The following is a 12,500-nucleotide window of genomic DNA, read 5'->3' on the forward strand; positions in this document are numbered from 1 at the left end:
CTGGAGGTATTGCTTGCCTACTGACCTACATCTCTTATACATCTCAACACCAGCAATGAAGGAAGCAGGAACAAGAGAGAAAAAAAAACGGAAAAAAAAAACCTACAGCACCTGGTATTCCCAGGTGGTTTCCCATCCAAGTACTAACCAGGCCCAGCCATGCTTAGCTTCCAAGATCAGACGATTTTGGGCATGTTCAGGGTGGTTGACTGTAGCTATTGTTTCCTTACTGACCTACATCTCTTATACATCTCAACACCAGCATTGAAGGAAGCAGGAACAAGAGAGAATAAAAAACGAAAAAAAAAAACCTACTGCACCTGGTATCCCCAGGTTGTCTCCCATCCAAGTACTAACCAGGGCCGGCTCTGCTTAACTTCCAGGATCAGACAAGATTGAGCTTGTTCAGGGTGGTGTGGCTGTAGGTATTGCTTCCCTACTGACCTACATCTCTTATACATCTCAACACCAGTATTGAAGGAAGCAGGAACAAGAGAGAAAAAAAAACAGAAAAAAAAAAACAACCTACAGCACCTGGTATTCCCAGGTGGTCTCCCATCCAAGTACTAAGCAGGCCCGGCCCTGCTTAGCTTCCAAGATCAGACGAGATTGGGTATGTTCAGCGTGGTTGACTGTAGGTATTGCCTGCCTACTGACATACATCTCTTATACATTTCAACACCAGCAATGAAGGAAGCAGGAACAAGAGAGAAAAAAAAAACGAAAAAAAAAAACAACCTACAGCACCTGGTATTCCCAGGTGGTCACCTATCCAAGTACTAACCAGGCCTGGCCCTGCTTAGCTTCCAAGATTAGATGAGATTGGACTTGTTCAGGGTGGTGTGGCTGTAGGTATGGCTTGCTTACTGACCTACATCTCTTATACATCTCAACACCGGCATTGAAGGAAGCAGGAACAAAAGAGAAAAAAAAACGAAAAAAAAAAACCTAAAGCACCTGGTATTCCCAGTTGGTCTCCCATCCAAGTACTAACCAGGCCTGACCCTGCTTAGCTTCCAAGATCAGAGGAGATTGGGCATGTTCAGGGTGGGTGACTGTAGGTATTGCTTATCTACTGACCTACATTTCTTATACATCTCAACACCAGCATTGGAGGAAGCAGGAACAAGAGAAAAAAAATAACGAAAAAAACAAACAAACAAACAGCACCTGGTATTCCCAGGGGTCTCCCATCCAAGTACTAACCATGTCTGGCCCTGCTTAGCATCCAAGATAAGATGAGATTGGGTATGTTCAGGGTGGTTTACTGCAGGTGTTGCTTGCCTACTGACCAACATCTCTTATATATCTACACACCAGCATTGAAGGAAGCAGGAACAAGAGAGAAAAAAAAATAGAAAAAAAAAAAACCCACAGCACCTGGTATTCCCAGGTGGTCTCCCATCCAAGTACTAACCATGCCCAGCCCTGCTTAGCTTCAAAGATCAGACAAGATTGGGCTTATTCAGGGTGTTGTGCCGTAGGTATTGCTTGCATACTTACTGACCTACATCTCTTATACATCTCAACACGGACATTGAAGGAAGCAGGAACAAGAGAGAAAAAAAACCGAAAAATATAAACCTACAGCACCTGGTATTCCCAGTTGGTCTCCCATTCAAGTACTAACCAGGCCTGACCCTGCTTAGCTTCCAAGATAAAACGAGAGTGGTCTTGTTCATGGTGGTGTGGCTGTATGTATTGTTTTCCTACTAACCTACATCTCTTATACATCTCAACACCAGCATTGAAGGAAGCAGGAACAAGAGAGAATAAAAAACGAAAAAAAACAAACCTACAGCACCTGGAAGCAGAGAGAAAAAAAACCGAAAAAAAAAAAACCCCACAGCACCTGGTATTCCCAGGTGCTCTCCCATCCAAGTACTAACCAGGCCTGGCCCTGCTTAGCTTTCAAGATTAGATGAGCTTGGAAATGTTCACGGTGGTGTGGCTGTAGGTATTGCTTTCTTACTGACCTACATCTCTTATACATCTCAACACCGGCATTGAGAAAGCAGAAACAAGAGAGAGAAAAAAACGAAAAAATAAAACCTACAGCACCTGGTATTCCTAGGTGCTCTCCCATCCAAGTACTAACCAGGCCTGGTCCTGCTTAGCTTTCAAGATTAGACAAGATTGGGCTTATTCAGGGTGTTGTGCTGTAGGTATTGCTTGCCTACTTACTGACCTACATCTCTTATACATCTCAACACCAGCATTGAAGGAAGCAGGAACAAGAGAAAAAAATAAAACGAAAAAAATAAACTACAGAACCCGGTATTTTCAGGTGGTCTCCCATCCAAGTACTAACCAGGCCCGGCCCTGCTTAGCTTACAAGATCAGACGAGTTTGGGCTTGTTCAGGGTGGTATGGCTGTAGGGATTCCTTGCCTACTCACCTACATCTGTTATACATCTCAACACCAGCATTGAAGGAAGCAGGAACAAGAGAGAAAAAAAACCGAAAAATATAAACCTACAGCACCTGGTATTCCCTGTTGGTCTCCCATCCAAGTATTAACCAGGCCTGACCCTGCTTAGCTTTTAAGATCAGATGAGATTGGGCATGTTCAGGGTGGATGACTGTAGGTATTGCTTACTTACTGACCTACATCTCTTATACATCTCAACACCAGCATTGGAGGAAGCAGGAACAAGAGAAAAAAAATAACGAAAAAAACAAAAAACAAACAGCACCTGGTATTCCCAAGTGGTCTCCCAACCAAGTACTATCCAGGCCCGGCCCTGCTTAACTTCCAAGATAAGACGAGATTGGGCATGTTCAGGGTGGATTGGCTGTATGTATTGTTTGCCTACTAACCTACATCTCTTATACATCTCAACACCAGTATTGAAGGAAGCAGGAACAATAGAGAATAAAAAACGAAAAAAAACAAACCTACAGCACCTGGTATTCCCAGGTGGTCTCCCACCCAAGTACTAAACAGGCCCAGCCCTGCTTAGCTTCCAAGATCAGACGAGGTTGGGCTTGTTAAGGGTGGTGTGGCTGTAGGTATTGCTTGCTTACTGACCTACATCTCTTATACATCTCAACACCAGCATTGCAGGAAGCTGGAACACGCGAGATATAAAAACGAAAAAAAAAAACCTATGGCACCTTGTATTCCCAGGTGGTCTTACATCCAAGTAGTAACCAAGCCCAGTCCTGCTTAGCTTCCAAGATGAAATGAGATTGGGCACGTTCAGGGTGGTTTATTGTAAGTATTGTTTGTCTACTGACCTACATCTCTTATACATCTGAACACCAGCATTGAAGGAAGCAGGAAAAAGAGAGAAAAAAAACCGAAAAAAATAAACCTACAGCACCTGGTATTCCCAGTTGGTTTCCCATTCAAGTACTAACCAGGCCCGACCCTGCTTAGCTTCCAAGAACAGATGAGATTGGGCATGTTCAGGGTGGATGACTGTAGGTATTGCTGACATACTGACCTACATCTCTTAGACATCTCAACACCAGCATTGGAGGAAGCAAGAACAAGAGAAAAAAAAGAACGAAAAAAAACAAACAAACAGCACCTTGTATTCCCAGGTGGTCTCCCATCCAAGTACTAACCAGGTCCAGCCCTGCTTAGCTTCCAAGATCACACAATATTGGGCTTGTTCAGGGTGGTGCGGCTGTAGGTATTGCTTGCCTACTGACCTACATCTCTTATACATCTCAACACCGGCATTGAAGGAAGCAGGAACAAGAGAGAAAAAAAACCTACAGCACCTGGTATTCCCAGGTGGTCTCCCATCCAAGTACTAACCAGGTCTGGCCCTGCTTAGCTTCCAAGATAAGACAAGAGTGGTCTTGTTCAGGGTGGTATGGCTGTAGGCACTGCTTCCCTACTGACCTACATCTCTTATACATCTCAACACCAGCATTGAAGGAAGCAGGAAGAAAAGAGAAAAAAAAACGAAAAAAAAAAACCTACAGCACCTGGTATTGCCAGGTGCTCTCCTATCCAAGTACTAACCAGGCCCGGCCCTGCTAAGCTTCCAAGATCAGACGAGATCGGGCATGTTCAGGGTGGTTTACAGTAGGCATTGCTTGACTACTGACCTACATCTCAACACCAGCATAGAAGGAAGCAGGAACAAGAGAGAAATAAAAATCTGACAGCACCTGGTATTCCCAGGTGGTCTCCCATCCAAGTACTAACCAGGCCCAGCCCTGCTTAGCTTCCCAGATCAGACAAGATTGGTCTTGTTCAGGGTGGTTGACTGTAGGCATTGCTTGCCTACTGACCTACATCTCTTATACATCTCAATACGGACATTGAAGGAAGCAGGAACAAGAGAGAAAAAAACCCGAAAAATATAAACCTACAGCACCTGGTATTCCCAGTTGGTCTCCCATCCAAGTACTAACCAGGCCTGACCCTGCTTAGCTTCCAAGATCAGATGAGATTGGGCATGTTCAGGGTGGATGACTGTAGGTATTGCTTACCTACTGACCTACATCTCTTATACATCTCAACACCAGCATTGGAGGAAGCAGGAACAAGAGAAAAAAAATAACGAAAAAACAAAAACAAACAGCACCTGGTATTCCCAGGTGGTCTCCCATGCAAGTACTAACCAGTCCCAGCCCTGCTTAGCTTACAAGATCAGATAAGATTGGGCATGTTCAGGGTGGATGACTGTAGGTATTGCTTCCCGACTGACCTACATCTCTTATACATCTCAACACCAGCATTGAAGGAAGCAGGAACAAGAGAGAAAAAATAACGAAAAAAACAAAAAACGACAGCACCTAGTATTCCCAGGTGCTCTCCCATCCAAATACTAACCAGGTCCAGCCCTGCTTAGCTTCCAAGATAAGACGAGAGTGGTCTTGTTCAGGGTGGTGTGGCTGTATGTATTGCTTGCCTACTGACCTACATCTCTTATACATCTCAACACGGACATTGAAGGAAGCAGGAACAAGAGAGAAAAAAAACGAAAAAAAAAAACTATAGCACCTGGTATTCCCAGGTGGTCTCCCATCCAAGTACTAACCAGGCCCGGCCCTGCTTAGCTTACAAGATCAGACGAGTTTGGGCTTGTTCAGGGTGGTATGGCTGTAGGGATTGCTTGCCTACTCACCTACATCTGTTATACATCTCAACACCAGCATTGAAGGAAGCAGGAACAAGAGAAAAAAAATAACGAAAAAAACAAAGAACAAACAGCACCTGGTATTCCCAGGTGGTCTCCCATCCAAGTATTAACCAGGTCCGGCCCTGCTTAGCTTCCAAGATAAGATGAGATTGGGCATGTTCAGGGTGGTTTACTGCAGGTACTGTTTGCCTACTGACCAACATCTCTTATACATCTAGACACCAGCATTGAAGGAAGCATGAACAAAAGAGAAAAAAAAACTTAAAAAAACAAAAACCTACAGCACCTGGTATTCCCAGGTGGTCTCCCATCCAAGTACTAACCATGCCCAGCCCTGCTTAGCTTCCACAATCGGGCTTATTCAGGGTGTTCTGCTGTAGGTATTGCTTGCATAATTCCTGACCTACATCTCTTATACATCTCAACACGGACATTGAAGGAAGCAGGAACAAGACAGAAAAAAAAACGAAAAAAAAAACTACAGCACCTGGTATTCCCAGGTGGTCTCCCATCCAAGTACTAACCAGGCCTGGTCTTGCTTAGCTTACAAGATCAGATGAGTTTGGGCTTGTTCAGGGTGGTATGGCTGTAGGGATTCCTTGCCTACTTACTGACCTACATCTCTTATACATCTCAACACGGACATTGAAGGAAGCAGGAACAAGAGAGAAAAAAAAATGAAAAAAATAAACTACAGAACCTGGTATTTCCAGGTGGTCTACCATCCAAGTACTAACCAGGCCCAGCCCTGCTTAGCTTACAAGATCAGATGAGTTTGGGCTTGTTCAGGGTGGTATGGCTGTAGGGACTCCTTGCCTACTTACTGACCTACATCTGTTATACATCTCAACACCAGCATTGAAGGAAGCAGGAACAAGAGAGAAAAAAAAACGAAAAAAAAAAACCCTACAGCACCTGGTAATCCCAGGTGGTCTCCCATCCAAGTACTAACCAGGCCCAGCTCTGCTTATCTTCCAAGATCAGACGAGTTTGGGCTTGTTCAGGGTGGTTTACTATAGGTATTGCTTGCTTCCTGACCAACATCTCTTATACATCTCAACACCAGCATTGAAGGAAGCAGGAACAAGAGAGAAAAAAAAACGGAAAAAAAAAACCCTACAGCACCTGGTATTCCCAGGTGCTCCCCCATCCAAGTACTTACCAGGCCTGGCCCTGCTTAGTTTTCAAGATTAGATGAGCTTGGACATGTTCACGTTGGTGTGGCTGTAGGTATTGCTTTTTTACTGACCTACATCTCTTATACATCTCAACACCGGCATTGAAGAAAGCAGAAACAAGAGAGAGAAAAAAAAACGAAAAAATAAAACCTACAGCACCTGGTATTCCCAGGTGCTCTCCCATCCAAGTACTAACCAGGCCCGGTCCTGCCTAGCTTTCAAAATTAGACAAGATTGGGCTTATTCAGGGTGTTGTGCTGTAGGTATTGCTTGCCTACTTACTGACCTACATCTCTTATACATCTCAACACGGACATTGAAGGAAGCAGGAACAAGTGAGAAAATAAAACGAAAAAATTAAACTACAGAACCTGGTATTTCCAGGTGGTCTCCCATCCAAGTACTAACCAGTCCCGGCCCTGCTTAGCTTACAAGATCAGAAGAGTTTGGGCTTGTTCAGGGTGGTATGGCTGTAGGGATTGCTTGCTTACTCACCTACATCTGTTATACATCTCAACACCAGCATTGAAGGAAGCAGGAACAAGAGAGAAAAAAAAACGAAAAATATAAACCTACAGCACATGGTATTCCCAGTCGGTCTCCCATCCAAGTACTAACCAGGCCTGACCCTGCTTAGCTTTCAAGATCAGATGAGATTGGGCATGTTCAGGGTGGATGACTGTAGGTATTGCTTACTTACTGACCTACATCTCTTATACATCTCAACACCAGCATTGGAGGAAGCAGGAACAAGAGAAAAAAAATAACGAAAAAAACAAACAAACAGCACCTGGTATTCCCAAGTGGTCTCCCAACCAAGTACTATCCAGGCCTGGCCCTGCTTAACTTACAAGATCAGGCATGTTCAGGGTGGATTGGCTGTATGTATTGTTTGCCTACTAACCTACATATCTTATACATCTCAACATAGGCATTAAAGAAAGCAGGAACAAGAGAGAAAACAAAAACAAAAACAAAAAACAACAGCACCTGGTATTCCCAGGTGCTCTCCCATCCAAGTACTAACCAGGCCCGGCCCTGCTTTGCTTTCAAGATTAGATGAGCTTGGACTTGTTCAGGGTGGTGTGGCTGTAGGTTTTGCATGCTTACTGACCTACATCTCTTATACATCTCAACACCGGCATTGAAGAAAGCAGAAACAAGAGAGAGAAAAAAACGAAAAAATAAAACCTACAGCACCTGGTATTCCCAGGTGGTCTCCCATCCAAGTAATAACCAGGCCCGGCCCTTCTTAGCTTCCAAAATTAGACGAAATTGGGCTTCTTCAGGGTGGTGTGGCTGCAGGTATTGCTTGTCTAATGACCTACATCTCTTATACATCTCAACACCGGCATTGAAGAAAGCAGGAACAAGAGAGAGAAAAAAACGAAAAAATAAAACCTACAGCACCTGGTATTCCTAGGTGGTCTCCCATCAAAGTACTGACCAGGCGTGGCCCTGCTTAGCTTCCAAGACCAGACGAGATTGGTCTTGTTCAGGGTGGTGTGGCTGTAGGTATTGCTTGCCTACAGACCTACATCTCTTATACATCTCAACACTAGAATTGAAGGAAGCAGAAACAAGAGAGAAAAAAAAAAGAAAAAAAACAAAAACCTACAGCACCTGGTATTCCCAGGTGGTCTCCCATCCAAGTACTAACCAGGCCCAGCCCTGCTTAGCTTCCAAGATCAGATGAGTTTTGGCTTGTTCAGGGTGGTATGGCTGTAGGTAATGCTTGCTTACTGACCAACATCTCTTATACATCTAGACACCAGCGTTGAAGGAAGCAGGAACAAGAGAGAAAATAAAACGAAAAAAAAATCCTACAGCACCTGGTATTCACAGGTGGTCTCCCATCCAAGTACTAAGCAGGCCGGGCCCTGCTTAGCTTCCAAGATCAGACGAGATTGGGCAGGCTCAGGGTGGTTGACTGTAGGTATTGCTTGCCTACTGACCAACATCTCTTATACATCTCAACACCAGCATTGAAGGAAGCAGGAACAAGAGAGAAAAAAAAACAAAAAAAAACAAAAACCTACAGCACCTGATATTCCCAGGTGGTCTCCCATGCAAATACTAACCAAGCCCGGCCCTGCTTAGCTTCCAAGATCAGATGAGATTGGACTTGTTCAGGGTGGTGTGGCTGTAGGTATTGCTTGCCTACTGACATAATCTCTTATACATCTCAACACCAGCAATGAAGGAAGCAGGAACAAGAGAGAAAAAAAAAACGAAAAAAAAAACAACCTACAGCACCTGGTATTCCCAGGTGGTCTCCCATCCAAGTACTAACCAGCACCAGCCCTGCTTAGCTTCCAAGATCAGATGAGATTGGACTTGTTCAGGGTGGTGTGGCTGTAGGTATTGCTTTCCTATTGACCTACATCTATGATACATCTCAACACTAGAATTGAAGGACGCAGAAACAAGAGAGAAAAAAAAATGGAAAAAAAAAACAACCTACAGCACCTGGTATTCCCAGGTGGTCTCCATTCCAAGTACTGACCAGGCCTGGCCCCGCTTAGCTTCCAAGCTAAGATGAGTTTGGGCTTGTTCAGGGTGGTATGGCTGTAGGTATTGCTTGCCTACTGACCTACATCTCTTATACATCTCAACACCAGCATTGAAGGAAGCAGGAACAAGAGAGAGAAAAAAATGAAAAAATAAAACCTACAGCACCTGGTATTCCTAGGTGGTCTCCCATCAAAGTACTGACCAGGCGTGGCCCTGCTTAGCTTCCAAGACCAGACGAGATTGGTCTTGTTCAGGGTGGTGTGGCTGTAGGTATTGCTTGCCTACAGACCTACATCTCTTATACATCTCAACACTAGAATTGAAGGAAGCAGAAACAAGAGAGAAAAAAAAAAGAAAAAAAACAAAAACCTACAGCACCTGGTATTCCCAGGTGGTCTCCCATGCAAGTACTAACCAAGACCGGCCTTGCTTAGCTTCCAAGATCAGATGAGATTGGGCTTGTTCAGGGTGGTTGACTGTAGGCATTGCTTGGCTACCGACCTTCATCTTTTATACATCTCAACTCCAGCATTGAAGAAAGCAGGAACAAGAGAGAAAAAAAAACGGAAAAAAAAACCTACAGCAGCTGGTATTCCCAGGTGGTCTTCCATCCAAGTACTAACCAGGGCTGGCCCTGCTTAGCTTGCAAGATCAGACAAGATTGGGCTTGTTCAGGATGGTGTGGCTGTAGGTATTGCTAGCCTACTGACCTACATCTCTTATACATCTCAACATCGGCATTGAAGGAAGCAGGAACAAGAGAAAAAAAAAACCTACAGCACCTGGTATTCCCAGGTGGTCTCCCATCCAAGTACTAACCAGGCCTGGCCCTGCTTAGCTTCCAAGATCAGACGAGATTGGGCTTGTTCAGGGTGGTGTGGCTGTAGGTATTGCTTGCCTAGTGACCTACATCTCTTATATATCTCAACACCGGCATTAAAGAAAGCAGGAACAAGAGAGAAAAAAATAAAATAAAATAAACCTACAGCATCTGGTATCCCCAGGTGGTCTCCCATCCAAGTACTAACCAGGCCCGGCCCTGCTAAGCTTCCAAGATCAGACGAGATCGGGCATGTTCAGGGTGGTAGACTGTAGGTATTGCTTGCCTACTGACCAACATCTCTTATACATCTCAACACCAGCAATGAAGGAAGCAGGAACAAGAGAGAAAAAAAAACGAAAAAAAAACAAACCAACAGCACCTGGTATTCCCAGGTGCTCTCCCATCCAAGTACTAACCAGGCCTGGCCCTGCTTAGCTTCCAAGATCAGACAAGATTGGGCATGTTCAGGGTGGTATGGCTGTAGGTATTGCTTGCCTACTGACCTACATCTCTTATACATCTCAACACCAGCATTGAAGGAAGCAGGAACAAGAGAGAAAAAAAAAACGGAAAAAAATACCTACAGCACCTGGTATTCCCAGGTGGTCTCCCATCCAAGTACTAACCAGGCCTGGCCCTGCTTAGCTTCCAAGATCAGATGAATTTAGGCTTGTTCAGGGTGGTACAGCTGGAGGTACTGCTTGCCTACTGGCCTATTGACATACATCTCTTATACATCTCAACACCAGCATTAAAGAAAGCAGGAACAAGAGAGAAAAAGAAACGAAAAAAAAAAACAACCTACAACACCTGGTATTCCTAGGTGGTCTCCCATCGAAGTACTGACCAGGCCTGGCCCTGCTTAGCTTCCAAGATTAGACGAGATTGATCTTGTTCAGGGTGGTTTGGCTGTAGGTATTGATTGCCTATTGACCTACATATCTTATACATCTCCACACCACCATTGAAGAAAGCAGGAACAAGAGAGAAAAAAAAACGAAAAAAAAAACAACCTACAGCACCTGGTATTCCCAGGTGGTCTCCCATCCAAGTACTAACCAAGACCGGTTCTGGTTAGCTTCCAAGATCAGATGAGCTTGGGCATGTTCACTGTGGTTTACTGTAGGTATTGCTTGCCTACTGACCAACATCTCTTATACATCTCAACACCAGCATTGAAGGAAGCAGGAACAAGAGAGAAAAAAAAACGAAAAAATAACCCCACAGCACCTGGTATTCCCAGGTGCTCTCCCATCCAAGTACTAACCAGGCCCGGACCTGCTTAGCTTTCAAGATTAAATGAGATTGGACTTGTTCAGGGTTGTGTGGCTGTAGTTATTGCTTGCTTACTGACCTACATCTCTAATACATCTCAACACTAGAATTGAAGGAAGCAGAAACAAGAGAGAAAAAAAAACGGAAAAAATAAAACCTACAGCACCTGGTATTCCAAGGTGGTCTCCCATTGAAGTACTGACCAGGTGTGGCCCTGCTTAGCTTCCAAGATCAGACGAGATTGATCTTGTTCAGGGTGGTGTGGCTGTAGGTACTGCTTGCCTACTGACCTACATCTCTTATACATCTCAACACCAGCATTGAAGGAAGCAGGAACAAGAGAGAAAAAAAAACGAAAAAAAAAAAACCTACAGCACCTGGTATTCCCAGGTGCTCTCCCATGCAAGTACTAACCAGGACCGGCCCTGCTTAGCTTTCAAGATCAGACGAGATTGGTCTTGTTCAGGGTGGTGTGGCTGTAGGTATTGTTTGCCTACAGACCTACATTTCTTATACATCTCAACACTAGAATTGAAGGAAGCAGAAACAAGAGAGAAAAAAAAACGGAAAAAATAAAACCTACAGCACCTGGTATTCCAAGGTGGTCTCCCATCCAAGTACTAACCAGGCCTGACCCTGCTTAGCTTCCAAGATCAGACAAGATTGGGCATGCTCAGGGTGGATGACTGTAGGTATTGCTTACCTACTGACCTACATCTCTTATACATCTCAACACCAGCATTGAAGGAAGCAGGAACAAGAAAGAATAAAAAACGAAAAAAAAAAACCTACAGCACCTGGTATCCCCAGGTGGTCTCCCATCCAAGTACTAAGCAGGGCCGACCCTGCTTAGCTTCCAAAATCAGACAAGATTGGGCATGCTCAGGGTGGATGACTGTAGGTATGGCTTACCTACTGACCTACATCTGTTATACATCTCAACACCAGCATTGAAGGAAGCAGGAACAAGAGAGAAAAAAAAAACCTACAGCACCTGGTATTGCAAGGTGGTCTTCCATCCAAGTACTAACCAGCTCCTGCCCTGCTTAGCTTCCAAAATAAGATGAGATTGGGCATGTTCAAAGTGGTTTACTGTAGGTATTGCTTGCCTACTGACCAACATCTCTTATACATCTAGACACCAGCATTGAAGGAAGCAGGAACAAGAGAGAAAATAAAACGGAAAAAAAAAACCTACAGCACCTGGTATTCCCAGGTGGTCTCCCACCCAAGTACTAACCAGGCCCGGCCCTGCTTAGCTTCCAAGATCAGACGAGATTGGGCATGTTCAGGGTGGTTGACTGTAGGTATTGCTTGCGTACTGACCAACATCTCTTATACATCTCAACACCAGCATTGAAGGAAGCAGGAACAAGAGAGAGAAAAAAATGAAAAAATAAAACTTACAGCACCTGGTATTCCCAGGTGGACTCCCGTCCAAGTACTAACCAGGGCCGGACCTGCTTAGCTTCCAAGATCAGACGAGATTGATCTTATTCAGGGTGGTGTGGCTGTAGGTATTGCTTGCCCATTGACCTACATCTCTTATACATCTCAACACTAGAATTGAAGGACGGAGAAACAAGAGAGAAAAACAAACGGAAA

The 12,500-nt window shown here is 44.4% G+C and overlaps 5 non-coding genes and 42 pseudogenes across 5 annotated transcripts; all 47 read right to left on the reverse strand.

The window, feature by feature from the left end:
* Positions 1–8, reverse strand: part of LOC142112782 (5S ribosomal RNA) — a 118-nt pseudogene extending 110 nt beyond the window's left edge.
* A 91-nt stretch (positions 9–99) lies between these two features.
* LOC142112610 (5S ribosomal RNA) lies at positions 100–217 on the reverse strand (annotated as a pseudogene).
* A 305-nt stretch (positions 218–522) lies between these two features.
* Positions 523–640, reverse strand: LOC142112255 (5S ribosomal RNA; annotated as a pseudogene).
* A 95-nt stretch (positions 641–735) lies between these two features.
* Positions 736–854, reverse strand: LOC142112379 (5S ribosomal RNA; annotated as a pseudogene).
* Positions 855–945: 91 nt separating this feature from the next.
* LOC142112530 (5S ribosomal RNA) lies at positions 946–1,063 on the reverse strand (annotated as a pseudogene).
* Positions 1,064–1,368: 305 nt separating this feature from the next.
* On the reverse strand, positions 1,369–1,486 carry LOC142112794 (5S ribosomal RNA; annotated as a pseudogene).
* Positions 1,487–1,840: 354 nt separating this feature from the next.
* Positions 1,841–1,959, reverse strand: LOC142112272 (5S ribosomal RNA; annotated as a pseudogene).
* A 303-nt stretch (positions 1,960–2,262) lies between these two features.
* LOC142112581 (5S ribosomal RNA) lies at positions 2,263–2,381 on the reverse strand (annotated as a pseudogene).
* A 91-nt stretch (positions 2,382–2,472) lies between these two features.
* Positions 2,473–2,590, reverse strand: LOC142112622 (5S ribosomal RNA; annotated as a pseudogene).
* A 94-nt stretch (positions 2,591–2,684) lies between these two features.
* LOC142112333 (5S ribosomal RNA) lies at positions 2,685–2,803 on the reverse strand (annotated as a pseudogene).
* Positions 2,804–2,895: 92 nt separating this feature from the next.
* On the reverse strand, positions 2,896–3,014 carry LOC142112747 (5S ribosomal RNA). Its single transcript, XR_012681277.1, has one exon. It is a non-coding gene; the product is annotated as a 5S ribosomal RNA (ribosomal RNA).
* Positions 3,015–3,314: 300 nt separating this feature from the next.
* On the reverse strand, positions 3,315–3,432 carry LOC142112327 (5S ribosomal RNA; annotated as a pseudogene).
* A 92-nt stretch (positions 3,433–3,524) lies between these two features.
* On the reverse strand, positions 3,525–3,643 carry LOC142112204 (5S ribosomal RNA; annotated as a pseudogene).
* Positions 3,644–3,720: 77 nt separating this feature from the next.
* On the reverse strand, positions 3,721–3,839 carry LOC142112786 (5S ribosomal RNA; annotated as a pseudogene).
* A 277-nt stretch (positions 3,840–4,116) lies between these two features.
* On the reverse strand, positions 4,117–4,234 carry LOC142112156 (5S ribosomal RNA; annotated as a pseudogene).
* Positions 4,235–4,325: 91 nt separating this feature from the next.
* LOC142112157 (5S ribosomal RNA) lies at positions 4,326–4,443 on the reverse strand. Its single transcript, XR_012681181.1, has one exon. It is a non-coding gene; the product is annotated as a 5S ribosomal RNA (ribosomal RNA).
* A 92-nt stretch (positions 4,444–4,535) lies between these two features.
* Positions 4,536–4,653, reverse strand: LOC142112758 (5S ribosomal RNA; annotated as a pseudogene).
* A 301-nt stretch (positions 4,654–4,954) lies between these two features.
* LOC142112374 (5S ribosomal RNA) lies at positions 4,955–5,073 on the reverse strand (annotated as a pseudogene).
* A 94-nt stretch (positions 5,074–5,167) lies between these two features.
* Positions 5,168–5,285, reverse strand: LOC142112766 (5S ribosomal RNA; annotated as a pseudogene).
* Positions 5,286–5,580: 295 nt separating this feature from the next.
* Positions 5,581–5,699, reverse strand: LOC142112588 (5S ribosomal RNA; annotated as a pseudogene).
* A 94-nt stretch (positions 5,700–5,793) lies between these two features.
* LOC142112541 (5S ribosomal RNA) lies at positions 5,794–5,912 on the reverse strand (annotated as a pseudogene).
* A 96-nt stretch (positions 5,913–6,008) lies between these two features.
* Positions 6,009–6,126, reverse strand: LOC142112729 (5S ribosomal RNA; annotated as a pseudogene).
* A 516-nt stretch (positions 6,127–6,642) lies between these two features.
* Positions 6,643–6,761, reverse strand: LOC142112802 (5S ribosomal RNA; annotated as a pseudogene).
* Positions 6,762–6,852: 91 nt separating this feature from the next.
* Positions 6,853–6,970, reverse strand: LOC142112458 (5S ribosomal RNA; annotated as a pseudogene).
* Positions 6,971–7,261: 291 nt separating this feature from the next.
* Positions 7,262–7,380, reverse strand: LOC142112178 (5S ribosomal RNA; annotated as a pseudogene).
* Positions 7,381–7,471: 91 nt separating this feature from the next.
* On the reverse strand, positions 7,472–7,590 carry LOC142112479 (5S ribosomal RNA; annotated as a pseudogene).
* Positions 7,591–7,681: 91 nt separating this feature from the next.
* On the reverse strand, positions 7,682–7,800 carry LOC142112640 (5S ribosomal RNA; annotated as a pseudogene).
* Positions 7,801–7,894: 94 nt separating this feature from the next.
* Positions 7,895–8,013, reverse strand: LOC142112753 (5S ribosomal RNA). Its single transcript, XR_012681279.1, has one exon. It is a non-coding gene; the product is annotated as a 5S ribosomal RNA (ribosomal RNA).
* A 90-nt stretch (positions 8,014–8,103) lies between these two features.
* Positions 8,104–8,221, reverse strand: LOC142112688 (5S ribosomal RNA; annotated as a pseudogene).
* Positions 8,222–8,315: 94 nt separating this feature from the next.
* LOC142112322 (5S ribosomal RNA) lies at positions 8,316–8,434 on the reverse strand (annotated as a pseudogene).
* Positions 8,435–8,527: 93 nt separating this feature from the next.
* LOC142112308 (5S ribosomal RNA) lies at positions 8,528–8,646 on the reverse strand (annotated as a pseudogene).
* A 94-nt stretch (positions 8,647–8,740) lies between these two features.
* On the reverse strand, positions 8,741–8,859 carry LOC142112711 (5S ribosomal RNA; annotated as a pseudogene).
* A 91-nt stretch (positions 8,860–8,950) lies between these two features.
* LOC142112641 (5S ribosomal RNA) lies at positions 8,951–9,069 on the reverse strand (annotated as a pseudogene).
* A 94-nt stretch (positions 9,070–9,163) lies between these two features.
* LOC142112499 (5S ribosomal RNA) lies at positions 9,164–9,281 on the reverse strand (annotated as a pseudogene).
* A 90-nt stretch (positions 9,282–9,371) lies between these two features.
* LOC142112221 (5S ribosomal RNA) lies at positions 9,372–9,490 on the reverse strand (annotated as a pseudogene).
* A 77-nt stretch (positions 9,491–9,567) lies between these two features.
* On the reverse strand, positions 9,568–9,686 carry LOC142112391 (5S ribosomal RNA). Its single transcript, XR_012681214.1, has one exon. It is a non-coding gene; the product is annotated as a 5S ribosomal RNA (ribosomal RNA).
* Positions 9,687–9,776: 90 nt separating this feature from the next.
* LOC142112578 (5S ribosomal RNA) lies at positions 9,777–9,894 on the reverse strand (annotated as a pseudogene).
* A 93-nt stretch (positions 9,895–9,987) lies between these two features.
* Positions 9,988–10,106, reverse strand: LOC142112340 (5S ribosomal RNA; annotated as a pseudogene).
* Positions 10,107–10,197: 91 nt separating this feature from the next.
* Positions 10,198–10,316, reverse strand: LOC142112505 (5S ribosomal RNA; annotated as a pseudogene).
* Positions 10,317–10,418: 102 nt separating this feature from the next.
* LOC142112677 (5S ribosomal RNA) lies at positions 10,419–10,537 on the reverse strand (annotated as a pseudogene).
* A 93-nt stretch (positions 10,538–10,630) lies between these two features.
* LOC142112234 (5S ribosomal RNA) lies at positions 10,631–10,748 on the reverse strand (annotated as a pseudogene).
* A 301-nt stretch (positions 10,749–11,049) lies between these two features.
* On the reverse strand, positions 11,050–11,168 carry LOC142112789 (5S ribosomal RNA; annotated as a pseudogene).
* A 92-nt stretch (positions 11,169–11,260) lies between these two features.
* LOC142112517 (5S ribosomal RNA) lies at positions 11,261–11,379 on the reverse strand (annotated as a pseudogene).
* Positions 11,380–11,471: 92 nt separating this feature from the next.
* LOC142112451 (5S ribosomal RNA) lies at positions 11,472–11,589 on the reverse strand (annotated as a pseudogene).
* A 91-nt stretch (positions 11,590–11,680) lies between these two features.
* Positions 11,681–11,798, reverse strand: LOC142112775 (5S ribosomal RNA; annotated as a pseudogene).
* A 288-nt stretch (positions 11,799–12,086) lies between these two features.
* On the reverse strand, positions 12,087–12,204 carry LOC142112465 (5S ribosomal RNA). Its single transcript, XR_012681227.1, has one exon. It is a non-coding gene; the product is annotated as a 5S ribosomal RNA (ribosomal RNA).
* Positions 12,205–12,295: 91 nt separating this feature from the next.
* On the reverse strand, positions 12,296–12,414 carry LOC142112694 (5S ribosomal RNA; annotated as a pseudogene).
* Between the last annotated feature and the right edge of the window lie 86 nt (positions 12,415–12,500).

This window comes from Mixophyes fleayi, unplaced genomic scaffold (assembly GCF_038048845.1).
Source record: "Mixophyes fleayi isolate aMixFle1 unplaced genomic scaffold, aMixFle1.hap1 Scaffold_113, whole genome shotgun sequence".
NCBI lineage: Eukaryota > Metazoa > Chordata > Amphibia > Anura > Limnodynastidae > Mixophyes > Mixophyes fleayi.